Source organism: Herpailurus yagouaroundi, unplaced genomic scaffold (assembly GCF_014898765.1).
Source record: "Herpailurus yagouaroundi ecotype Mexico unplaced genomic scaffold, PumYag 246, whole genome shotgun sequence".
NCBI lineage: Eukaryota > Metazoa > Chordata > Mammalia > Carnivora > Felidae > Herpailurus > Herpailurus yagouaroundi.
The window spans coordinates 11,976,572-12,002,276 of record NW_024412463.1 but is presented as its reverse complement, the minus strand read 5'-3'; the positions used below and the strand labels follow the sequence as shown (position 1 = coordinate 12,002,276).

The 25,705-nt window shown below is 55.5% G+C and overlaps 1 long non-coding RNA gene across 1 annotated transcript; it reads right to left on the bottom strand.

Moving 5' to 3' along the window:
• Positions 1 to 17,446: 17,446 nt before the first annotated feature.
• On the bottom strand, positions 17,447 to 19,181 carry LOC121020080 (uncharacterized). The gene is made up of 3 exons (XR_005785916.1): positions 18,877 to 19,181; positions 17,958 to 18,188; positions 17,447 to 17,586 (listed from the first exon to the last, which is right to left on the bottom strand). It is a non-coding gene; the product is annotated as an uncharacterized LOC121020080 (long non-coding RNA).
• Positions 19,182 to 25,705: the final 6,524 nt, after the last annotated feature.

Genomic DNA, 25,705 nt, shown 5'->3' with positions numbered 1-25,705 from the left:
GCCCGCACCTCACATTCCCAAGATGGCTCACACGTGTGTGTGCTCACGACCACGTGTCCCTGGGGACCCGGAGGCGGGGGGGGCAGCCCACGGGGCCAGTTCTAAGCGTGGCGCCTGGCTTCCCGCCAGCTGCAGAGAACGAGCCAGACCAGGCCCGCCTGAGGGCGCCCCACTGCTGGCTTCTGGGGGCAGAGGGGCAGGGGGTCTACGCTCCCGCACTTGGCTCCCAGGCGCGTCCCCAGCCACACTCTCTCTTTGCTGCTTCAGTGCCACCGCCTGTCAGCCAGACTTTCAGCCGGAGGCACCGCAGGTTCCAAAGTGTGGTTTGTCTGGTGGCCAAGTCCCAGCACCCTGAACGAAAGTATCTCAAAGGCGATCACCACACCTTGCTTTATCTGCTAGGTAAGAAAGACAGAAATCCCGCTGGAAAGAGACATGGAAATTCGCCTCGAGATCGCCATTTCATTAATTACACAAACATTATTAAACTATCTCTCAATAACTTCTTTATTTTTAATTTGTTTTTTTAAGGTTTTATTTTCAAGTAATCTCTACACCCAACGTGGGGTTCACACAACCCCGAGATCAAGAGTCGTGGCTCTGCCGACTGAGCCAGCCGGTGCCCCCTCACTTACTTTTTTTTTTTTTTTTTAATAAAAAATACTTTGTTTTTTAAGAAAAGTTTTAAATTTGCAATTAAAAAAGAAAAATTTTTGATCAAAAAAGACTACTTTTTACAGCAGTTTACACTCACAGGTAGGTACTTTTTTTTTGCAGTATACGTACTATTATTATTCTCATTTTATTTGTTTATTTTTTAAATATAACTTATTGTCAAGCTGGCTAACATACAGGGAATACAGCGTGCCTCTCGGTTTCGGGGGTAGATTCCCGTGATTCGTGGCTTTCTTACAACACCCAGTGCTCATCCCGACAAGTGCCCTCCTCAATGCCCATCACCCATTTACCCGGCACGCCCCCCAACCCTCAGTTTGTTCTCTGTATTTAAGAGTCTCTTATGGTTTGCCTCCCTCCCTCTCACAGGTGAGTACTTTTTAAAGGATATTTGAAGACGGACGCAGGTATACTGAGGTCAAGGGCATCTCTTGGGTAAAACAACACAAAGAGGGGCGCCTGGGTGGCGCAGTCGGTTAAGCGTCCGACTTCAACCAGGTCACGATCTCACGGTCTGTGAGTTCGAGCCCCGCGTCGGGCTCTGGGCTGATGGCTCAGAGCCTGGAGCCTGTTTCCGATTCTGTGTCTCCCTCTCTCTCTGTCCCTCGCCCGTTCATGCTCTGTCTATCTCTCTGTCCCAAAAATAAATAAAACGTTGAAAAAAAAACAAAACAACACAAAGAAAGTGTGGGGTGGGGTCGAGGGGCATACAGGGAAGCAGAGATTTGGGGTGATTATTCTGACAGCCCGTGAGGCCCCCACAAATCACCGGCCGACAGAAACTCTGGTAAATTCCTGGCCCTTTTGCAGAGAAGAGCTCAAAGGGATGTTTTTGGCCTCCGTGGCTCCCAGATTGATGCTGGTTGGAGGGCACCTGGCTTGGGGTCCCTCTTGAGCCTGGTTCCCTGGGGAAGGGCCGCCTCAGGAAGCCACGGTTCCTCCTGACCAGCAGGCCCCCAGGCACAAGGACAGAGCAAGACAGGAGCTGGAGCCAGGGGCTGGGACGCGAGCTCTGAGCAGTCTGGCTTGGACACCTCATCTGACCTCCAGCCTCGGTCCTTCCATCCCTCCATGGTGGGGGAGGAGGTCATCGGGCCACCTCCCAGGACGCTGAGGACAGCTGAGCCAGCCTGCAGTGTGCATGGGAGTGCCGGTGAACTCTGGTGGTGGGACAGTTGTCACTTTTGGCTGCAAAAGCCCACCCAGCCCTCCTGCAGCCCCCAGTACAGCCCTCTGGCTTATCTCCTCCGGCCCCGGCCCTGCCCACTCACCTTTGCACGTCCCTTGCGTCAGGAACCCCTTACAGTCTCTCCCGTCCCTTGCGGAGTTCCAAATGACCTGCAGGCTTCCCGGAGCCTGGTCTGCACGGCCCCATGGCCCCTGTCCCCTTCCAGCCTACGCCCCCCCTGGACCTGGGCTCCCACCAGCAGGGCTGGCACAGGACCTGAGACCCACAGGGAAGAGGGGCTGGAGAAACAAGAATCCCTCAGGGAGGCACCCCTCGGACTCAGGGCTGGTCTCCGTGCAAACTGGCAGAGGGCCAGGATGTGACGTGAAATCCAGAGATCGAGGACAAGCCTCAAGGATGCCGAAATCGGACCTGGCTCCCCACATGTGGCTGAGCCCAAAACTATTCCTTCTAGAATCTCAGCCTCCTTGGAGTTGAAAGCTTGGCCCACGATACCCGTCTATAGCTCCTTGCTCTGAAATTCGTGAAACGCTTTTCTATCGGAGGCCTCTGCGGGCCTTTTCATCAGCTGCTAATTAGAGGTGTCATTACGAGTTGTGCGTTATGTGTGGGTCCACTCAGGCCTGTCCTGACGCCGGCCCGTAGCCTGACGCTGTGACCCCCCCGACGCTGAGAAGCACGGCCCGAGGGAGGCTCCCAGTTAGGCAGTGAGTTTGTGGCAGGCTGGAGTCCAGGATACACCAGCTGGAGGGAGCCTGTCTCCCCCACCCCGGCCTGTGGGGCTGCGAGGGCAGCCTTGGGAGGCCCCTGCCTGGCCCCCCGTGGTGCCAGGCTGCCTTTAACACAAAAATGCCCGCATCTGCTTCCCTCACCTGGTGTCTGCGTATGGGTCCCAAGATGATAAACGTCAAAATGCTAGATCTGGTTGCTTTCCAATGTGCTCATGTCCGCGAGATGCGGTTGGTGTGGCCTCCACAGGAACCCACTTACAGACACACGCGGTCCACTGGGTCCTCAAGGCCACTTTTCTTACAGCGAAATCCCTTTTTTAAAAGTTTTTGACAGAGAGACAGAGACAGAGCGTGAGCAGGGGAGGGGCAGAGAGAGAGGGAGACAGAATCTGAAGCAGGCTCCAGGCTCCGAGCTGGGGCTCGAACTCACAATCCGCGAGATCGTGACCTGAGCTGATGTCGGACGCTCACCTGACTGAGCCACCCAGGCGTCCCTATCGTGAAGTTCCCTCAATACAGCTCCCTCTAATCCGGAGTGTGTGCAGCAGCGGGGGGGCGGGGGAGGGGTTGCCTGTGTGCTGTCCCTCTGTGAGCGGTTGCTGTATAAGCCGCGTAGTAAACACACACTCTGGAACCGCTTATGTGCAACCGACGCCTTAACTCAATGCCCTCACAGACCCCAAGGGTTTTACTGGCCTGGTCTCACCTGTCACATAGATTTGAAAAAGATAAGCATTGTTTTAAAATGTAAACAGTGCTACTGGTTGTTGGCTCCCTGGGCGGTGAGCAACCCCAGGCCCATCTTGAAGATGCTCGTTGAATCCCTGTGAGCACGGAATGTCCTTGTACAAGCCCAGGTGCCCAGAGCATGGGCTACACCTTGTCTTTCAAAGTCCTTCCCTAAGGGAGTCGACCAGTGACTAAATCAGAAATTAGCAGCGGAGATGCTCAGGAATTCAGTAACGCTCTTCGGAATCACATGAGTTTAGGAAGAAATCATAGCAGACAATTAAAGCGTTTGGCATCTTAAAACGGACTCTCCCACAACTCTTGCTTACAGGTGCAGCCAAGCTAGCCACCAGATACACTCTGAGCCTTAAGTTAATTTCTCAAAAGACATAAAGGAACAGAAACAAATGAGTTGAGTGTTGAGCTCGAGAAGCCAGGAGTAGAGCCAGAGAGCACCCACAGAAGGTTGAAGGAAGAGAAAAGCAAAAAAGCACCAGCAAATCCCAGCACTGGCTCCTCCAAAGAGACTGATGAGACAGAAAAAATGGGAGGAAAGAAAGAGAGTTTTAAAATGGGATGGAAAACTTTTGGTGCTGTGTGTTTGGACATGCGGTAGACATTTTTAAAACCAGGAGTGCTCAGGTGGCTCAGGTGGTTGAGCATCTGACTCTTGGTTTCGGCTCAGGTCATGATCCCAGGGTCATAGGATCAAATCCCACATCAGGCTCCATGCTCAGCATGAGATTTTTTTCTCTCTCCCTCTGCCCCTGCCGTGCCCATGCTTGTATGGGCTCTCTCTCTCTCTCTCTCTCTCTCTCTTTCTAAAAATAAAAAAAAAAAAAAAAGGTAGAAAGAAGAAAGAAAGAGAAAAATTTTAAACCATAAATCACACTGAGCACTTTTATGCCCATAAATATGGCAATGTTGATGAAATAATTGACAAAAGAACTATGGCAAAGTTGACTAAAATATACAAAACAAACAAACCAGTTACCATTCAAGAAATTAAATCAGTATGGAACCAGAAAAGACCCCAAACAGCCAAAGCAATCCTGAAAAAGAAAACCAAAGCTAGAGGCATCACAATCCCAGACTTGAAGATGTGTTACAAAGCTGTACTCATCTAGACAGTATGGTACTGGCACAAAAACAGACACTCAGATCAATGGAACAGAATGGAGAACCCAGAAATGGACCCACAAGCGTATGGCCAACTGATCTTTGACAAAGCAGGAAGGAATATCCAATGGAATGAAGACAGTCTCTTCAGCAACTGGTGCTGGGAAAATTGGACAGCGACATGCAGAAGAATGAACCTGGACCACTTTCTTACACCAGACACAAAAATAAACCCAAAATGGATGAAAGACCTCAATGTAAGACAGGAAGCCATCAAAATCCTCAAGGAGAAAGCAGGCAAAAACCTCTTTGACCTTGGCCTCAGTAACTTCTTACTCAACACGTCTCCGGAGGCAAGGGAAACAAAAGCAAAAATGAACTACTGGGACCTCATCAAAATAAAAAGCTTCTGCACAGCCAAGGAAACAATCAGCAAAACTAAATGGCAACTGACGGAATGGGAGAAGACATTTGCAAATAACATATCTGATAAAGGGTTAGTATCCAAAATCTATAAAGAACTTGTCAAACTCAACACCCAAAAAACAAATAATCCAGTTAAGAAATGGGCAAAATACATGAATAAACACTTTTCCGAATCAGATATCCAGATGGCCAACCGACACATGAAAAAATGCTCAGCATCACTCATCATCATGGAAATACAAATCAAAACCACAATGAGATACCACCTCACACCTGTCAGAATGGCTAACATTAACAACTCAGGAAACAACATATGTTGGCAAGGATGCGGAGAAAGAGGATCTTTTTTGCATTGTTGGTGGTAATGCAAACTGGTGCAGCCACTCTGGAAAACAGTATGGAGGCTCCTCAAAAAATTAAAAACAAAACTACACAACGAGCCAGCAATTGCACTACTAGGTATTTATCCAAGGGATACAGGTGTGCTGTTTCGAAGGGACATATGCACCCCAATGTTTATAGCAGCACTATCAACAATAGCCAAAGTATGGAAAGAGCCCAAATGTCCATCGACAGATGAATGGATAAAGACATGGTATATATATATATATATATATATGATGGAGTATTACTCAACAATCAAAAAGAATAAAATCTTGCCATTTGCAACGACATGGATGGAACTAGAGAGTATTCTGTCGAGCGAAATTAGTCAGAGAAAGACAAATATCATACGACTTCACTCATATGAGGACTTTAAGACACAGAACAGATGAACACAAGGGAAGGGAAGCAAAAATAATATAAAAACATGGAGGGGGACAAAACATAAGAGACTCTTAAATAAGAGAACAAACTGAGGGTTTCTGGAGAGGTTGTGGGGGGATGGGCTAAATGGGCAAGGGGCACTGAGGAAGACACTTGTTGGGATGAGCACTGGGTATTATACATAGGGGATGAATCACTGGAATCTACCCCTGAAATCATTATTGCACTAGATGCTACCTAATTTGGATGTAAATTTTAAAATAAATAAATAGAATATAGACATTTTAAAACTTCCATACTCTCACTCCCAGAGATAATCATTGTTAATTACTGCTAATAGTTCCCATGTATATTTGGCTAGATTTTTGCTCTCTATATAAACAGACTTTGATAAAAATGAAAAAAAAAAAAGAAATTAAATCAGTAACTGAGCTTTTCCTCCCCCTACGACCTCCTGCTATCCACACCTCTAGACACAGTTTTGTAGGCAAGTTTTACCAAAGAGTCTAGGAATAAGAAATAACCATCTTTAACAGTATTTCATAGAAAAATAGGGAAACTTCCCAAATAAGTTCATAGGGCTGGTATAATCTTGATATTAAAACGGGAGAAGAACCAAAAGAAAATGCTAGCAAATTAAATCTGTCAGTGTATAAAAATCAATACATCATGGCTAGGAATGCAAAGCTGGTTTAATCTCAGAAGTCCTTTGTTGTCAACCGCATAGCAACAGAAAGAGGAACCATGTGATCATCTCAGTAGAGGTGAGAAAACGCAGTCCACAACCTAGGAATACAGCAGGGGAAAATGCATGGCAAACATCATACGTTAATCACACAAAGACAAAGCCGCCTGCTATCACATCTCTTCTCAGGTTACACTGGCAGTCCCAGCCAATGGAACGAGACAGAATAAAATGATAACTAGGGATTGAGAAAGAAATAAATGGATTTTATTTGCATAAAATACAATTGCACAGAAGCTCTGGGAAGTATGCAGATGAGCAACAAGAACTGATCTGAGCAATCAGCAATTGCTACGTATAGGTTTGCGTACCAAGACCAATAAAAATATGGCCAAAGAGAACATGAAACAGTAAAGAAATCCCACTTGCAGCAGTAATAAAAGCCATGAAGAATTAGCCTTCAGGACACCTGCATGATCATTGTGAAGGCCACTAACAAAGACCTGGTTAAATGGAGAGGCTTGTGTATATAGATTCAACACAACATATGTCGTGCATAAAATTCAACAGCATCAAGGCATCAGTGCTCCACAGATTTGCCTATAAATCCATACCATTCCCAATCAAAACCCCAAGAGCCACTTAAAAATGGGTAAATTGATGACCTCCAGTTCTGTCATGATGGAGTTGCCCTGCTCTTCCCCTACAACTAAAACGTCCTGGATACAATACAACCAACAAGTGTGGGAAGACTCTGAAAGATGGGAAGAAGAAGGCACTGCCTAGAGACCTTGGGAGCAAGGAAAGATGTGGCAGAAGGATCCCTGGGTTTCCTTATTACCTCCCATCCATTGTAGACGGAACATTGCAGAAGCCCCTAACCCAGAACCACCAACAGGCATGGATCAGAAAGCTCCAAGAAAGGGGGAACCTGGGGGGCTCAGGTGGTTGGGCATCCGACTTCAGCTCAGGTCATGATCTCACAGTTCGTGGGTTCGAGCCTCATGCTGGGCTCTGTGCTGGCAGCTCAGAGCCTGGAGCCCACTTCAGATTCTGTGTGTCTCTCTCTACCCCTCCACTGCTCACACCCTGTCTCTGTCCCTGTCTCTGTCTCTCATTCTTTCTCTCTCAAAAATAAATAAACATTAAAAAAAAAACTTCAAGAAAAGCCTGTTCCCCCACCCAGAGAACCAGGAAAAGGATGATCTAACAACAAAACGCCTTTTTGCAATACTTGCCCCACTAATGGGGCAATACCATGGAAATACCAATGGAAAACCACACTCCTAAATACCAATGGAAAACCACACTCCTAGACCCTGCAATGTAGAATTCAGAGTCCGGAGATAAGCCCATGCATCTATAGCCAACGGATTTTCAGCAAGGGCGCCAAGACCACTCAGTGGGGAAGAACTGTCTTTTCAACAAATGATGCTGGGACAATTGGATGTCCACACACAAGAGCCTGAAGTTAGACTGCTATGTACTTCGTGTCACATGCAAAATCAACCCAAAATGGATCGAAGACCTAAATGTAAGAGTTAAAACCTAGAATAAAACACAGGGGTAAATTTTCCTAGCCTTGGATTTGACAATGGATTCTTAGATTGGGTATCAAAAGAATGAGCAACAAAAGAAAAAGTTAAGTAGGCATTCATCAAAACTAAAAACTTTTGGGGCGCCTGGGTGGCTCAGTCGGTTGAGCGTCCAACTTCGGCTCAGGTCACGATCTCACGGTCCGTGAGTTCAAGCCCCATGTCGGGCTCTGTGCTGATAGCTCAGAGCTTGGAGCCTGCTTCACATTCTGTGTCTCCCTCTCTCTCTGCTCCTTCCCTGCTCATGCTCTGTCTCTCTCTGTCTCAAAAATAAATAAACATTAAAAAAAATTTGTTTTAAAAACAAACCTTTTGTGCAAGAAAGAACATTATTGACAGAGTGAAAAGGTGACCAACAGAATGGAAGAAATTATTTGTAAATCTCATGTCTGATAGCACTCATGTCCAAATATATAAAGAGCTCTCACGGTTCAACAACAAAAAGACAACTCAACTAAAATCCCTACCTCAAGAAACTAGAAAAAGAGGAGAAAAAGAAGCCCAAAGCAAGGGAAACAAAGGAAATAATAAAGCTGAGAGCAGAAACCAATAACATTGAAAACAGGAAAACAATGAAGAAGATTAATGATCAACAAAAGAAGATCAACAAAAAGCTGGTTCCTCAAAAAAAGAAAATCAATAAACTTGACAAATCTCTAAAAAGACCGATGAAGGCAAAAAGAAAGAGGACCTAAAGCACCAATAACAAGAATGAAACGCGGATGTCACTACAGACAATAAGGGGATAGTACAGAACTCTATGTTCACAAATTTGATGACGTAACAGGACTCGATCAGACCAGCATCCTACTCAAACTCAGCCAAGAAGAAAGAGAGAGCATGAATAGTTCCACAGCCATCAAGGGCCAATCCGTAATTTAAAAGCCACTTAAATAAAAACAACGATGGGGCACCTGGGTGGCTCGTTGGTGGAACATCCAACTCTTGATTTCAGCTCAGGTCATGATCTCACAGTTCATGAGATCGAGCCCTACGTCGGGCTCCTCAATGAGCATGGAGCCTACTTAAGATTCTCTCTCCCTCTCCCTATGACCATCCCCTGCTTCTCTCTCTCTTTCTCTCTCTCTCTCAAAAAAAATGTATATAGTAAAAAATAAATAAATTCCCCAGAATTTTCACTGGAGAAAATTCTACCCAAAACTTAAAGAGAATGAACACCAATTTAACACAATCTTTTTCAAAAAATAGAAGAGGAAGGAACATTTCACATTTTATGAGCCAATGTCACTCTGATACTAAAACCAGACAAAGACAATATCTAACAAAGCAAAAGAGATTTACAAACCAATAGCCCTCAATAACTTAGACACAAAAATCATCAAGAAAATATTACTAAATTGACTCCAGCCATACATAAAAAGAATTACACACCATGGCCAAGTGTGATTTATTCCAGACGTGCGAAGCTGTCTTCACATTTGAAAATCGATCAATATAATCCACCATATATCTATCCAAAGGGAAAAAAATCATATGATAGTATCAACTGATGGAGAAAAAGTGTTTGAATCCCACACGCGTTCGTGATAAACCTCTCAGCACGGTGGGAATGGAGGGAGATTTCCCCATCTTGGTAAAGAGCTTGCACACAAAACCCACAGCACGATTCGCGGCGAGCACGGCGGCTGCCCTCTCAGACCAGGACCAAGGCGGGGATGCCCAGCCGCACCGCTTTACTCAACGGAGTTCTCCGGAGTTACGGAGACTGTTGTGGCTCTGTTTCCACGTCCCTGTGGGGTACCAGGGGGTGGTGTTTGGGAAATGGGGTGTTCACGGGGTGCCTCACCTCCTCCCCCACACCCCCCGCCCCCCTCTGTCCTCCTGAAAGGACCCTCCTCGCTGGTGAGAAAATGTGGTGGTCCACCACCACCAGGCAGCCCTCCCACATGCGCAGAGCGAGGCAGCGCTGGACGAAGGTCCAGTGGCCACACTCACGTCGGAGCCCTGGCTCCCCGCAGCCGCCCTCTCCCTCAGCGGCCGGAGAGGTCTTCAGAGGCATGAACGAAACCCCGCGGCTCCAGAGAGTGAGGGGCAGCCCTGGGCGCCCTGGGGCCCCCGGCCCTCAACATGCGCGTGTGCGGAACAGTCCCACTTCTGCAGCACACCTTCCAAGAAGGTGGAGGGAAGCAAGCCCTGAGCAACCCCCGGCTTGAGCAGCAGCAGGAACACGGCTTGCTTGCATGGTCCGCGGGCCGGGGGCTGAAAGGCCGGGGCTGGTGCCCAGGCAGGACTCGGCTCCCCGCCCCCACCTGGCTGCCCCGGCTTCCCTGGCTCCCGGCCTAACCTTCCTCAGGAGCGGCAGCTCTCCCTGGCCCCCGTCCTGGGCTTTGAATGCCATTAACCACGGTGAATTCGTTGGGGCATTTCACAGTGGGCCTAGGCACCCTATTCGACATCAATTACTTTGCAATTAAGTGACAGTGCCCATGGCGTGGGGACCGAGCTCCGGGCCGTGTCCGCCTCCCAGAGTTGACAGCCAGAAGCCGAAGTGTGGTGCTTGGCTCCGGCAGGAGCCTCCTGACAGCAGGCCTCAGGGCCAAGGTCAGGCCTGGCCTCCGCTCTGAGGGCGGCGGCCGGTCCTGCTTCACGTGGGTCCTCGGCAGGGAAAGGTCCAGGCCTGAGGCCCCTTCCTTGGAGCTCCTGCCAAACCTGGGAGCTGCTTAGAATCTGCACTGGAACATGGGCTCCACGGCCTCTCAGGCACGTTGAGCCGGGGAAGGCCTGCCCCCGGGGGTCTGGCTCACGGGAAGAGCCGGCTCTGCCCGAAGCCACCCCGACGCGCACGGCCACGGTGCCGGGGGTGGCCGTGTGCCCCGGTGGTCAACACGGGTCAGGGATCGGCGTGACCTGGGTGACCCCCTGCCTCTGCTCAGCCTGTCTGTGCATCTCTGTTCATGTGCCCAGGGGGGTCCCCTCCGGGGGACAGGCCTGGGGGTTCCCAGCCGCGAGCGCTGACACTGTGAGCCGGGCAGCTGCGGGAGCAGCCAGGGGAGGGGACCCTGGGTCAGAGTGGGAGCAGCCAGGGGAGGGGACCCCGAGTCAGACTGTGCCGTGTGGTGCTGCTGGGTAATCCAGCAATTAAAGTCACCGTGCGGCAGCATCCGGGAAAATGGGATTTGCATAATTTGAAATTTGAGGAAAATCTCTAAATACTTTAATTTTGATAGAAACTGTTTCCACTGCTGACATGTGTCTACACCTATAATTTCAGCTGATAAATTGCTGTAATTTCTCCTCCATTTCATGTTCTTTCGAACATTAATTGTCAGTTGCAGGAAGACGCTATAGAAAAGGGAGAGAGAGAATAATGCCACGGCCCGGCACAGGCGCCCCTCTGCAGGGTGATTATGTGGCTCCCAGATGCGCGTGGACGTCTGGGCTCACACAAAGATGCTCTCTGAGGACCCCCTTCTCCCCTGCCTGCAGTCCCGGCTGAGAGGCTGAGGCCTGAGCCGTGGTGCTGTCACCCTGGCACGCGTGTGCACGCGCACACCAACTAACACACACTCACACTGGGCGTGTGCCTGCCGCCCAGCCCGAGACACCTTCCTTGGTCCAGTCTGGGGACAGCAGTGGTGCGGGACGCCATGGAAACAGTGGACAAGGTGTTACGACACAGCCTTCCAGCGGCACCCTCTGTGGGAGCCTCATCCCGCTTCCTGCTCATGCGTCGGGTGCGGGGCCCTGTCCCCCCCGAGAGCCTGCCCCACAGACCTACAGGCCCGAGCTCTCTCTGCGAGCATCCAGGATGGCCGCCCAGGAGGCCACGGGGCAAAGCTACCCCCAGGTGGGACCAGAGGCCTCTGTCTTCAGGCCAACCTTTCTGGAAAGTTCCTGCGGGGGTACACACACCAGAACCTCCCCGGGGGTCCCACTATTGTCACTCAGGCCCCAGCGCTGGCTGGGAGGCTGACGGGAATCGGCTGGATACTCCACGTGCACATGGTCCCTCCACCCGCGGGGTCAGCCCCACACCAGCATGGTGTCTCACAGGGACACAAAACACTTTCCAGCTTTTCTTAGGGAAACACGGGGCTGGTGAGAGCCGGTCTGGAATCCAGGTCTCCCCCGTTCATCCTAAAACCCTCCCCAGGATTTGGTCTCCAGCCCTGCCCACCACCCGACCTGTTAGGGATCATTCATCCATACAGAACCCTCTCCGGTTGATTCTGTCCCGTGCTCTGCCTTCTGCCACGCCACAAATTCCCTTCCCCACTCTGTTACAACAAAACCCACTCTTACCCGGTATCACATGGCACTACCAAATTATTCTATTAATTTATTATTCATGATGAAAAATTATTCTAATAACATTTCCCATGCTATTAATATTCCAAAGAGGAGCCGTTTAAAGCCCCTTCCTGCGGCCCTGCTCTTGGTGAGGGCCAATCTATTTTTAACAAAGTGTATTGAAATGAAAATCTAATCTTGTGCAGTATATGCTGTGTGGAACAAACACACTTTCAGAGTCTGAGTCCGGGCCCCCCAGGAGCAGGCAGGAGGGTGGGTGCCCTGCCCAGTTGAGGGACAGCCTCTAAGGTCTCAGGGCCCCTCTCCCCAGTGGGGGCTGGGCCCGCTGACCACTCCTCCCCTCCTCCCTGTGTCCAGCGAGCCTCAGAGTGTGGCTTTGGGCAGGGGTGTGCAGACCTCTAGAGTAGATGTGGGCATCTGAGGGTGGCCCCGGGGTCAGGAAAGAAGGCGAGCTTCTCCCCGCTGAGGCAATCCTGGAGGTCCCCTTGCCCCTGCTGACCTTCTGGCTTCCCACCCCTTCCCACTGACTGCCTTCTCAGTGGGGGGGTGGGGGGTGGAGGGAGGTCCTTGGCCTCACCAAACACCCACTGCAGCCCGAGGTGGGCTGGAGTCCAGCAGCCTAGGGAGGGCACTTCGGCAGCTGTCCTGCTCCCTTCCCTCTGCGTGCAGGTCCCTTCAACGATGCCTCTGGCCATCATAGGTCCCGCAGGTGCACAGAGACATCATCCACCGTCTGTCCAGCCTCGGCTACTCCTCTGCCCGTCTGCGCTGGAGAGAGAAGCATGAGATTCGAGACCACAGTCTCATGGGAGGGAAGCAGCGTCCGCCCCAAACACTGAGGAAGCTGCTTGGAAACTGTCAGCTTAGTGAGAAGGATGCTGACCAGGCTACTCCTTAAGGGGTCAGGGTCCCCTTGGGGAGAGGGGAGGGGCCAGGAGTCCCCTGGGAAAGAGGGGAGGGGGCCAGGAGTTTCCTGGGGGAGAGGGAGGGCCCAGTGGTCTCCTTGGGGAGAGGGGAGGGGCCGGGGGGGGGAGGGGGGGTTCTCTTTAGGGAAAGGGGAGGGGCCAGGAGTCTCCTTGAGAAGAAGGGGGGTCAGGCATCCCCTTGGCCAGAGGGAATGAGTGCTGTCTGAGCCCAACACTCAGTAAGAGCAGAAGCCCCTCCAGGCCAGAGAGGGGAATGCGCTGTGTTGGGGGCCACCGGCAAGTCCCACTGATAAGCCTCAAGCCCCTCTTGTGTCCAGCCCGTGCCCTCCCCACCTGGCAGAAGGAACCTTGGCCCTGCCCAGCCCCTGGGTGGTCCCACAGTTGTTTTGTTTTTGTTTTTTTTTTTTTTTTTTTTTTTTCTAATAGATCATTGACTTCTTTCCCTTTAACGGCTTTATTGAGCTGTAGCTCACATGCCATAAAGCTGGTCCACTTAAAGTGTATGATTCAGTGGTTTCCTTCCATTCACAGAGCTGTGCAACCATCGCAAAGGCCAGTTTGACATTTTCCTTCCCCCAAAGGAATTCCTGGGCCCCTAGCTGTCACCCCCCCCCCCCCCACCCCAGCCCCTGGCTCTCTGACGGTGTGGCTTTGCCTACTGTGGACACTCCCATCAGTGGACTCAGACCGTGTGTGCATTTGTGTCTGTCCTCTCTGAGCGTCATGTTTCCAGGGTCCGTGCACCCACGGGGCACCGTGAGTCAGCCCTTCGTGCCTTTTCACAGCTGAGCAGTAGTCCCCCGTGAGGATGGGCCGTCTTGTCTGTCCGTCAGCCGCTGCCAGACTGGGGGCTGTTTCCAGGTTTGGCTCTTGTCAACCGTGTCGCTGAGAACCCCAGTCAGCTCCCGCCGTCCCACACTGGCCTCAGCTGCCAGGGGCCCCTCCCCACGGCCTCCAGGACACCCGCGGGGCAGCAGCGCGGACTCCCAGGCGTGTCCACACTGGAAGGACCTCCCAGTGACCTCGAATGGGTGCGCCAGGATCCCCTTCCACTCACCCACAGAGCTTTCCGAGCATGCGCCCTTCTCACCACCTCAGAGGCGCCCCGGCCTATCTAACCCCTTGACCCGCCCTCCCCTCCGTGGCTCCCACGCCAGCCCCCGGCTAACCTTCCTAAGCCATCCTGGGGACCTGAGTGGCCTTGTGGCTTTGGAGTGTGTCGTGTAGGGAGCCCTTCTCACGGAACCACGCGATCCAAAACTGTCTCCCCTGCGCTGGATTCAGTAAGAAATTCTAATTAATTTCCTTTTCAGTGAGTGGCAAAGCTGTTTTTAAATCGCACACCTGATTGAATTAACAAACTGTGAGACAACAGACCTCCTTTTTATTTTCCCGTGTCCTTTAAAATGCATATCGAATTTCGTTTTTTCTTTTCTCGTCCTTTCTATGTGTGCCGGTTGCCAGGGCCGCAGGGCAGCAAGGCAGCGGCGGTTATAGGAGGCGGGTCCCCGCCTTTCTCCAGCCCTGCCCTTCAGTCCGTCTCACCAGTCTGCACGGTCGGCACATTTCCTGTTTGCTTTCCCATAAGTACCTCCCCCCAACCCCAAACATCTTGCGCTGCAGGGTGGGGTGTGGGGGGCAGGGTCCCGGGGTGCCGCCAACCTCCACCTCGCTGGGCAGTGGAGGGCAGGGCGGATGGGAGGTTGGGGAGGCCGGAGCTGGAGGAGCTAAGGAGCGTCTGGCCGTGTGGTCGGTGCTGTGGCTCCGGGCCTGGCCCGATGGGTTCCAGAAACCACCTGTGCAGCCACAAGGCCCGACGAAGGCTCATGACAGGGTGGGCCTGAGCCTCTGACCCCCGTTGGAGCTATGATCACAGAGCCCGGGATGGGGTAGCTCAGGAGGCAACCAGTGCAGAAGGTCACCTTGGCAGCCGCCCGCCAGCCTCTCCGTGAAGACGCCCTTGGAAGCTGGCAGTGCTCTGTGTCTCTGTCCGTCTCAGGATCTCTCTGTCTCTGTATCTCTCTGTCTCTCTGTGTATGTCTCTGTCTCCCTCTCCGTTTCACTCGGCCTTCCCTCTGTCTCAGGTCTGTTGTATCTTTCTCTTACCAGGACACCTGTCACAGGCCCTAGACCCACCCAGATCCAGAGTGGCCTTAATGACATCTGTAAAGGCCCTTTTACCAAACAAGGTCCCGTTCACAGGTTCCAGGGGCCATGACTTTGGGGAGTCACCATTCAACCCACTACAGGCACACATTTGGAGGCCCCTGCAAACACCACTATGGACCCAGGAAAGACGCTAAATAGGCCTCTAGCACAGAGCAAGAAATAACCGAACAGGGTTCCATGTGAGAGCCGGTCCACGGGGCGGCCACGTGGGCCTTCCGGCAGCTGGGCCCTGGGGCCCCACGGAAGCCACCTCACCTGCTGGGAGGCACCCAGGACTGCTCAGCTCCCCTCCCTGGGAGCCGACTCTCGGCTCTCGGACAGGTATTTCAACATAAATACAGAGAAGGGCAGGAAAGTGGGGACAGCTCAGGAATGGCAGTGAGGCTGGGGAGAAAGTGCCCTGTGACGGGGACCGGGCCTGGAGAGACAGGGACACGCTCTGCCTGGCGGTCCCCTCATGTTCTGGGCCCTGAGCCCAACTGCAGGGACACTAGAGGCGGCAGGGGGTCACAAGAGGCTTCTGAGAGGTGATGCTGACCTGCAAAACCTCGGCCACTTTGGGGCGCCTGTGCGTCCGGTTTCGGCTCAGGTCACGATCTCACGGTTTGTGAGTTCGAGCCCTGCATCGGGCTCTGTGCTCTGTTCCAGGCTCAGGCCTGGAACCTGCTTCGGATTCTGTGTCTCCTTCTCTCTCTCTCAAAAATAAATGTCTTAAAATTTTTAGTATATTTTTAAAAATTATTAAAAAGTAATAAAAATAAAACCTCAGCCTCTTTGAAAAGCGATTTACTGAGTTGAAACTCCCGTAACATAAAATGAACTGTTTTGGAGTGAACAGTTGGGTGGCATTTAGCGCATTCGTGGGACCACATGGCCACCACCTCCAGTTCCAGGCGTTTCTATGTCCCTGGGGTAAAGCCCCAGCCCATCCCGCCAGCGGCCCCCTCTGCCGTCGTGTTTCCGTCTGCGCGATCTGATGCTCCGGGGTCTCCCCTGAGGGGAGCCCCACAGCCCGGGGCCTTTTGTGACGGGCTCGCTTCTCCCGGGTCCTCAAGGTCGATCCTCGCGGCAACAGGTGTTAGAGTCTCCTTCCTCTTGGAGACCGATGGACATTCCAGGGACGGGTGGACCCCGGTTGGCTGAGGGACCGGGATGTTTCCGGGGCTCGGCTCTCGTGAACAAGGCCGCCGTGAGCGTGGCCGCAGACCCCTCTCTGAGACCCGAGTGTTCCTTCGCCAGGCTGCCACACAAACACCACAGCCTGCAGCTCGAGCCACGGGCGGCCACGGCTCCCGGTCTGGAGTCTGCAAGCCCAGTATCCGAGCTTCCTCTGAGGCCTCCCTCCTGGGCGTGTGGACGCTGCCTCCCCAGGTCCTCGCCTGGTCACCCCCTGTGTGTGTGTCTGTGCCCCCATCTCTTGCAGGGACACAAGCCGTGATGTTTAGGACCACCCTGATGAGCACATTTTAATCATTTCTGTAAAGGCCCTGTCTCCACTCTGAGGTCACACTCTCAGGTTCTGGGGGTTAAGCCGCAGGGATTTGGGGCGAACACAATTCGGTCCACACACGCCTGCTTTCGGTGCTTTGGGGTGTGAACCCAGGAGCAGAACCTCTCGGTGCTGAGGTATTTCTGGGAGGAAACTGTTGAGGCTCCTACGCTTCCCAGCGTGGCCACGCCATTTACAGCCCTCCAGCCCAGGACGAGGGCGCCGACTTCTCCCCAGCCTCCTCGGCCCGGCCGACCGGCCCTCTAGCCTGACGAGGCAGGGACAGCCCTGGACCACGGTTCAACCGGTCGCAACCCCCTGGTCAGGCTGCTGCTTCTTCCTCCTGAGCCTGGGGCGCTGGGAAGGGCCAGGACCCCGGGGGACCATCTGGACCCTGATGCAGGGTGTGTCCTGGGCTGTGCCCTCAGGCATGTCATCTTGGAAAATGGTTTTAAAATAGCAGCAGCACACACGAGTCCACACCTGCCACACTCGGACCATGTGGTGCCTAGCTGTCCCCACGGGGAGAACACCTGTGCCCAGCTCCCCACTGTCCAAGCTCTGCCCACACGTCCCTGCTCGGCTCTGGCTCCCACCCGCCGAGGCTCTGCTCACCAGCTCTGGAGACCCCTTGAATCCCCAAGTGCCTCCCCCCCGACCCCAATACCCCTGCCTGGACCCTGAGAGTCAGAACCAGCAACCTGCAAGTTGATTTGCACAAATCCCTGCCCGTTTTTATCATCCACCTGGTGGAGAAGCCTGACCTTTTTTTCCCTGTTAGATGGTCGGTACCCTGGAGCCACCCACGTGTGCCTGACGGAAAGAAGCGGTGAGTCTAATTTAGAACAATATTGACCTTCCCTTCTTGTCCTTTCCGTTGTGACTACATGACAGGGTCCGGCTCTGAAACGTGCGTTTCACCGAGCTGGCCAAGTTCCCGAGAGAGTCTTTGCTCGGAACACTGGGCCCAGTGCCCGGCTCGTCTCTCTACCTCCCTGGGCTCTCCCGTGGGGGCGCGAGGTTGCGGGGTCCCCAGTGTCAGCCCCAACAGCGGGCCCACGTGCCCCTGAGCCCGGGGTCTTGCTTCAGGTCCCGGCACTCGTGCTGGGGGACGGGTGTCTCTGGGACCACCATGCGCTCTCCTGAGGGACCCGCAGAGAAGCCACCCCTTGTGTTGTCCTCACATCAAGTTCACAAGCATGCCCGAGGGGTGACACCAGGCCAGCCACACGCGATCCTCACGTGTCATCAGGTCCCGGGCTGGTGTGTGTCCAGAGAGCACAGGCCCCGAGCAGCCACGGGGTCACACCAGGTCCCGGAGGGAAGGGCAGGTTTCCGGAGCCGGCTGGGACCCGTAGGGACAGACGCAGGCAGGAATCCCGTCCCCCAGGTGCTGTTGGAGGGGAGAGCAGGGCCTTCGGGGCAGAGGGAACAGAGCCAGTTACCAAAGGGCTGAAAGAGTCGCGGCTGGCGGAGATGGAGAGGCAAGGCCCGCCGAGCTCCGTGCCGGGAGCCCAGTGAAAACCCAGACAGAAGGCAGGCCTCCGACCCTGGGCCTTTGGGCTAACACGCGCTCCCCTGCCGCGGGGGCCTCTGCGGACCACCTGGTACGTGCGGGTCACGGGGCCGGAGAGACGGCTACGAGCGTCTGCCTGGGAGAAGCGGCCCCCACCTCCCAAGCCGGGCGCACGGCTGGGGGCGCGCGGCCGGGGGCTCGCAGGGTGGTCCCCGGTGCCCCGTCAGCCCGCAGATGGTTTATGAGCAGTTCCCCCCTTGGCATGCAATATAGTTAATGAATTGAAAGCAGCCAGGGCATATTAGAAATAACTTAATTAGCTTATCAAGCCCCCGGGTCACTCACAATCCATTTTCCAATCCCCCAAAGTCATCGGCTTCCGCCAGTAACACCCCAGGGTAGAGCGGACGGCCAGACCGTACATCCTTCACACGGTCCCTGCGGCAGTCCCCCCGCCCCCCGCTCCACGTCGCAGCCTCTGTCGGCACCTCGCGAAGGACGGAAGGCCGAGCTGCCGGTAAAACTTGACTCGTACAAGCAGGCGGCGGGCCGGGGGTGGCCCGAGAGTGGAATTCGGTGGTTCTCACCTGAACATCTGTCGGCAACACTTGGCAGCGTCTGCAATAATTTCAGTGGCTCGGACGAAGTCTACCGCGGGAGGAGCCCCCGCACCTGCCGGGCGGAGGCAGGGCGTCACCAAACATCCTACGTGCACAGGACGGCCCAGGAGAACCACACCACGTGCCCCAACGTCACTGGTGCCGGAGCTGAGAGGCCCCGGTCCGGAGTCCTGAGTCCGGAGAGAAGGTAACGGGGCACTCGGGGGCCGGGTGTGTCCCACGCATCACAACAGCGGCTGCGGGCAGATGTCATCCCCGGCTCGGTCCCCTTGGGCTCCCGTAACAATACCACAGACGTCAGCAGGAAGAGCGGCCCAAACACAGACCTGACTTCTCCCCACTGGGAGTCAAGGTCAGGGAGCCGGCCCGGCCACCTGGTTTCCAGGCAGCTGCTTCCGCTGTGTCCTTGTATGGTGGGGGCAGCAAGGGCAGGGGCTATGGGGCCTGTTCTCACGGGCTCCTAACACCGCCACATTCAGGCTCCAACGTATGAATCTGGGGACACACGCTTTCACCGCCTGCAAAGCCTCTGGTGACGGGCGCACACGGGGATGTGCACGGGGCGCCCAGCTGGGCGTGGGGCCCAAGGCCTGAGGGTGTGAGCGAGTGAGCGAGTAGGCAAGGGATCCACACACGGGCACCTGCTTGCTGTGAGCCCGTCCCTTCTCAGGCTCCTGGGCGCAGCGATAACCTCACGGGCGGGTACCTGCTGGGTCCAAGCCGCCGCCACAGGGGCGATGAACAGCCTGGGTGCACCCGGGGTGGGTGGAGGCGGGCTGGCATCCCGCCTCGGTCGTGGCAGCGGCAGATGCCCTGATGTGCTGTGCCCTCCAGCTGGCGGCCAGCTCTGCCGTAATCCCAGGGTGTTAGGGGGAGAAAACCTTTCTTGCAAATTGGCCCGTCAGCTGGGTCCACCATGTGAGGACTCCTGGTGTCCCCCGACCGGGCCAGGCAGGGTTGCTCACAGGGTCTGGCTGTGCAGGGGGAAGCTAAGGAAGTTACAGGACAGGACGCATTGGGAAGCACACCCGTGTGCAAGGCCACCCACCTTCCATTAATGCATAATTACATGCTAATAACGACTCCCTATTTGTGCAGTAACGACGCATCCTATGGATTACCTGATTATTTACCCAGAGTTAGCATGTGAATTGGGGTCTAATTACCCTGCATAATTGTTCAACCTCATAGTAACACTTTAATTTGCAAAGCAAAAATAACCATGTGATTACCCTGCAATTACATGACAGTGACTGTCCTCTGTTACTTGGGCAGAGTTTGCTGGTGTTTACAGACGGGCTAATGCCCGCACACGCTGTCCCGAGGTGTGCCTCTCCGGGTGCGCTGGCACTCACCCGTCCCAGCCTGGGGGGCATCCGGCCCTGCCGGCCTCCCTCGCCCCCCCCACTCACAGAGGGTGCTGGCGTCCTGTCTCCTCCGCCTGCTAGCCTCACACCTGCAGCCAGGATCCTGGCTTGTTCCTGGGTCACGGGGACGGCGGTGGCCCTTGCCTGCAGCCTGCTGTGTGCTGGGCTCAGGCCAGAGGCTCCCCTCGTCTTCAGGCCCTCGTCTTCAGCCAAACTTGAGTGAGGGGCTAGAAGGCTCCAGCCTATAGGTGAGGAAGCTGAATTCAGGCGGGGAAGCTTCTGGAGCCTGTCGGCTTCGCAGGTGCAGGCGAAGGCAACGCTGTCTGCAGACGCACCGCCGTGGGCTCGGGCGCGGGAGGAAACCCGACCTCAAAGGTTGTTTCTGCGCTTGCTTCTTCCCAGGCCACGAAATGTCCGGGCTGGGTCAACCCCGGAGGCACGCGGCTGTCACCTCCCCCAGTGCGCCCACAGACATCTTGGCAAACCATTCCTGATTCCAGAGTTGAGGCCCCCAGGGAACACGGCACGGGGAACATGCGGTGTTTTCCCACCTGGAGAAGGAGCGCCTCGCGGCTGGGCCTGAGCAGGCCTGCACGCTGCACGCAGGGCCATCCGCCCCGGAGCGCGAGGAGGAGGAATCCCCTGGGCGACAGCACCGCCTGGGACCTCACCGCGCAGGAGTCAGCGGCCCCCCGCCAGTCTTGCTTCCTCTTTCTCCATGTGCAGCTGGGGTGCCCTGAATGTGGCAGGGGTGGGGAGGCAGAGAGGCAGGGCGCTGGCCCAGCCCCTCCACCAGGAGGCGGAGGCACCAATGAAAATGGCACTTTGCCAGCCTGCGTCTCTCTAGAAAGACCCAAGCCCACTGCGTGGCAAGTTTCGGAACAGGCTGGGCACCTGCACCTGTGGACAGGCCTTGATAATAACTGGACGTCCATCCACTGGAATGTGCCGGCCCTTGGCCCCAATGTGGCCGCCCCCCCCCCCGCCGGAAGGACTGCCTGGGCTGCGGGGCCTCAGGCCGCTCCCGGCCACACCCAGTGCCCCCAATATCAGCAACGTCTTTCCTTCCGACCCATCGCTGAGATGACGTCGTGCTGAGTTCTACCTGAGAGAGCCACTCCACGGCCACCCTCTCCACCCTCCACGTGGCAGGGTCGCCCCACTTGCTGTCTCTGTGTGAGCTTCAACTCCCCCCAGCTGCCCGCCCCCCCAGCTTCGTGGCTCCACCCCTCTGCTGGCCCTGGAGGACAGCCTGCGGCTTCCTGGGATGCACTGGGCCAGATGGCTGTGGTGTAAGTGGGAAAGCGGGGCTGGAATAAAATCAGGACGCTCTGCTTCGTCCACCTTCTGGGGCAGGTGAACCCAGGTGACCGGTGCCCTGGGGGAGACGAGGCCTGGGCTGCCCCCTGCACGAGGGGACCTGTCACGGCTCAGATCGAGGCAGCCCTTCAAGATAACGGATGGAGGGTGTGGCTCCCGCCCCGCTAACCCTGAAGACCTGGTCTCCACATCCGCCTTCTCTCCCGGGTGCCCCGCCCTCGCTCTTGTAAACAGAAGGCAGTGAGGGGTCCTCTCTTGCTCTCGAAGCCTGACGGCTCTGCAGATGTGTTTTGGTCTGGAACCTAAGATGAGAAATAATGATCTCTCTGTAGCAGACTCAGAATAGACCCCGGGATGAAACCCCGTGAGCCACATCGAGAGGCCCTGTCGGGTCACTTCCCGCCTTCTTCGCGTCAGCGGAGGCGGAGCTCGGGGGCGGCTTCTAGCCCTGCCTCAGCGAGCCACCCGATGGACACAGGGGCCCCACAAGGCTTTGTGCTGGCTCTGAAGAGGCAGGTGTTCTGTGCAGCTGGGACAAACACACACGCAGGTGCACACACACGTAGGTGCACACTCATACACAGGTGCACACACACGAGGTGCACACACACATAGACAGGTGCACACACAGGGCTAAGAGAGTCTGGAGGACCTGAGATTCCAGGGGAAGCCACATCCTTAATGTTACATATGATAATAAAGGAGACGATGAACACAATTAGCATATGCTTTAAGTAGTTTATTAGTGAAGCTTACCATGAAATCAGAATGGAGAGCGCTCCAGGGTGGGTTGGAATAACAGCTTCTAATCCTTTGAGTCGTAAAATCCCTGGCTCGGAAGGAATGGGCGTCCTCAGATGACAGAGTCGCAGGCCGGGCACAGCCAGCCCGGGCCCCAGAGCTGCACTGCAGAGGTGAGTCAGCCAGCCTGGGAGCCTGTGGGGCAGGAGAGGGGGTCTTCTCCCCTTCTGACACCAGGCGTTTGCAGCATCCGTGGGGGTGCACATCCCGGGGCAGGAGGGCCACACACCTACGTGGGAATCAGGACACCGACCTGGTCCCCTTCACTGAGGGCTGCAAGGGTCTTTGCAGGTTCAGCTCAGAGCAGGTTCTGGACGCAGAGGACGTTTTGCCAGGTGAGGAAGAGACACAGACCCCCGACCTTCCGCCCACCTCGGAGACGCCAGAAGTCAGCCAGCAGATGCTGACCACGGGAGACCTCTGCCGTCCGTCCCCCAACCTGCCGGCCTCTCCCAACACCGGCCTTGGGCGACCCTCCCTCTGCATCCCAGGGGTCAGCTGCTGTGACCGAGCCTTGTTTAGGCGCTGGGCCCCGAGGCGCCACGTGCAGGGTTGGTCACAAGATCTGCCCCTTGCCCAGGCCCAACAAGGTGGAAACATCTCCACGGGGAAAGGGGCTCCAGACCCGCAGGAGCCAACCTGGGCTCTTCACAGGCTTGCTCCCGTGGAATTCCACACACTCGGGATCTCTTGGATTTTCAGGGCTGTGGAGGGAGCACTGGCACCACGGCCTCAGGGCTCCCTCGGCGACGGTGGCCCCGGGAAAGCCACTGGCCTCCTGAGTCTTTTGTTCTTTAATATTGTTATTTATTTATTTTTTTTTTTTTTAATTTTTTTTTCAACGTTTATTTATTTTTGGGACAGAGAGAGACAGAGCATGAACGGGGGAGGGGCAGAGAGAGAGGGAGACACAGAATCGGAAACAGGCTCCAGGCTCTGAGCCATCAGCCCGGAGCCCGACGCGGGGCTCGAACTCACGGACCGCGAGATCGTGACCTGGCTGAAGTCGGACGCTTAACCGACTGCGCCACCCAGGCGCCCCTATTGTTATTTATTTTTGAGAGAGTCGGGGGGAGGGGCAGAGAGAGGGACAGAGGATCCCAGACTGGTTCTGCCCTGAGACCGGAGAGCCTCGGCCACCCACAGGGGTACAGATGCGCCGGGCACCCCCACCTCACACCCGTGCCCCTCATCCTTGCCCTGGCTGCCGCTGGGGAGCTCAGGCTCCCGGGCCACGTGGCAAAGGGCCACCGACTGGGGCCGAAACAACAGAACTTTTCGCTCTGGGCTCTGGAGGCCGAGGCCCGAGGTCCCGGAGCTGGAGGGTTGGTTCCTGCAGGGGGAGCTCAGGAAGGGGCTGCCCCAGGTGTGTCTGTAGCTCCTGACGTGGCAGACGCGCTTGGTGACCCTGGGCTTTTAGGGGCGTCCTCCCAACACTATCTCCATCTTCCAGCAGCTTCTCTCTGCACCTCTGTCCAAACGTCTGTCTCCTCATAAGGATGCCAGTCATAGGACTAAGGACCCACCCTACCCTGGAGCCACCTCACCTTAACTAATTACTCCTGCAAAGATGCTGTTTCCAAGGTTACGTCCCAAGATGCCAGGAGGGGCACTGTCCGTGCCAGTCCAGGGGCATCTCGGCACTGCCCTGAGGGGCAGGTCTTCGTGACCCCAGGAAGGTCTGGAGCCAAGATGATCTTTGGGGTCCTCCTGGTGGAGAGTTGGGTGGGACCTTTGTCCCCCCACGTGGACAAGTCTTCAGATCCAGGCTGGCCCCCCGGCCCTCGGAGCGGACACGGCTGTGAGCTGCCTGCAGACCCCCCGGCCCGTCCCCTCTGCACCCCCCGATCCCCTCCCCTCAGCGCCCCCCGGCCCCCTCCCCTCTGCGTCCCCCAGCCCCCTCCCCTCTGCACCCACCGGCCCCCTCCTCTCTGTGCCCCCTGCTTCCTGGGATCCTGAGCCCTTCCTCCCCATTTGCCCAAACCACAAATGCTGGAGGGCCCCAGGCTTGGTCCTCAACACCCCTCCTCCAGTGTCAGGCCTCCAGACCCCCCAGGCTGGATGGGGCTCCTGGAGTTGTGTGCAGGGGGCTCCCAGGGAAGCCAAGTGAGTGCCCCAGTGTTCAGGAGTGCCTCTGACACCAGCTCATAGCCCTCTATCACGGTGCCTCCTTGTTGCTCAAGCCTTATCCCCCACCCAGGCCAAGTCAGTGCTGTGCTCAGAGGTGTCCAATGGGTTCCCGGCAAGTTGGAGCAAATTCTACAAGGTTCCATGGCTCTGGCGCCACTGCCTCTCCTCAGTCCTGGGACATGACAAGCACACTCCTGCCTCAGGACCTTTGCACCCACTGCTCCTTCTTCTCAGAACATTCTTTGGCCCCCAGATCTCTGTGTGATCCATCCTTTCTCTGCCTTTATGTCATCTGGTCCCCGGCCTTCCCACCTCTCCAACTCAGAAAGCGCCTCTGCGGCCTTGGTTCACTGCTTCTCTAACGCCTGGTGCCACTTAGATGTCCTCGTGCCTGTTCATTTTCCTGTTCCAATGTGAGCTCCAGGGAAGGCTGCAGCTGGTGTGCTGTGTGCCCAGGAGGGGAGGATTCTTCACTCTGGGGTCCGCCTGGTACAGAGCGGCCTCCCCCAGCAGCACAGCGGCCCCTCGGTGTGCAGGCCATGGGAGAAGGACCCACCTGTGAACCTGGGCCCCCAGAGCCACTCGGAACAGCTCACACCTGTCAGGGGCCAGTGTGCCTGCTCGTGGGGCCGTGCCCACCTCACTGACCAACCAACCCGGGGGGTCCCCGGGGCTGCAGCCTCTCCCTGCGGCCCGGCCCTGTCTCTGCCGAAGGCCCACGCAGGCAACAGGACACGTTTTGATGTCTGACAGCAGGCTGGCTGGAGGGCAGGGCTGACCCTTAGAATCTTCATCGGTCTTGTAAACTGGGAACATTTGGCAGGGACGTTGTGCGGGGCCGTGAATGTGGAAGAGGCATCTCTGCGCTCCTCCCGGCCAGCCCGTGTCACCCAGAAGGACTGTCCCCGCCCCTGGCTCTGGGCACACGGTGGTGGGGACCTTCCGAATGAAGCCACTGATCGGGTTGCGTGTTTCTCAGAGCAGTGTCTTCCCCCATCCACAAGATGAAACTCTTGGAAAAAGGACCTTCCCCAGGCGGGTGCAGGCGGGGGCAGTGGCCATGGTTAACCCAACGTCCCCGAGGATGGGACGTGACGGTGGATGTCGGCAGGACAGGGAGGTGCAGAGGCGCGTGGAGTAAGATCGAGCTTCAGGACCCGGCAAACGCACATTTTACA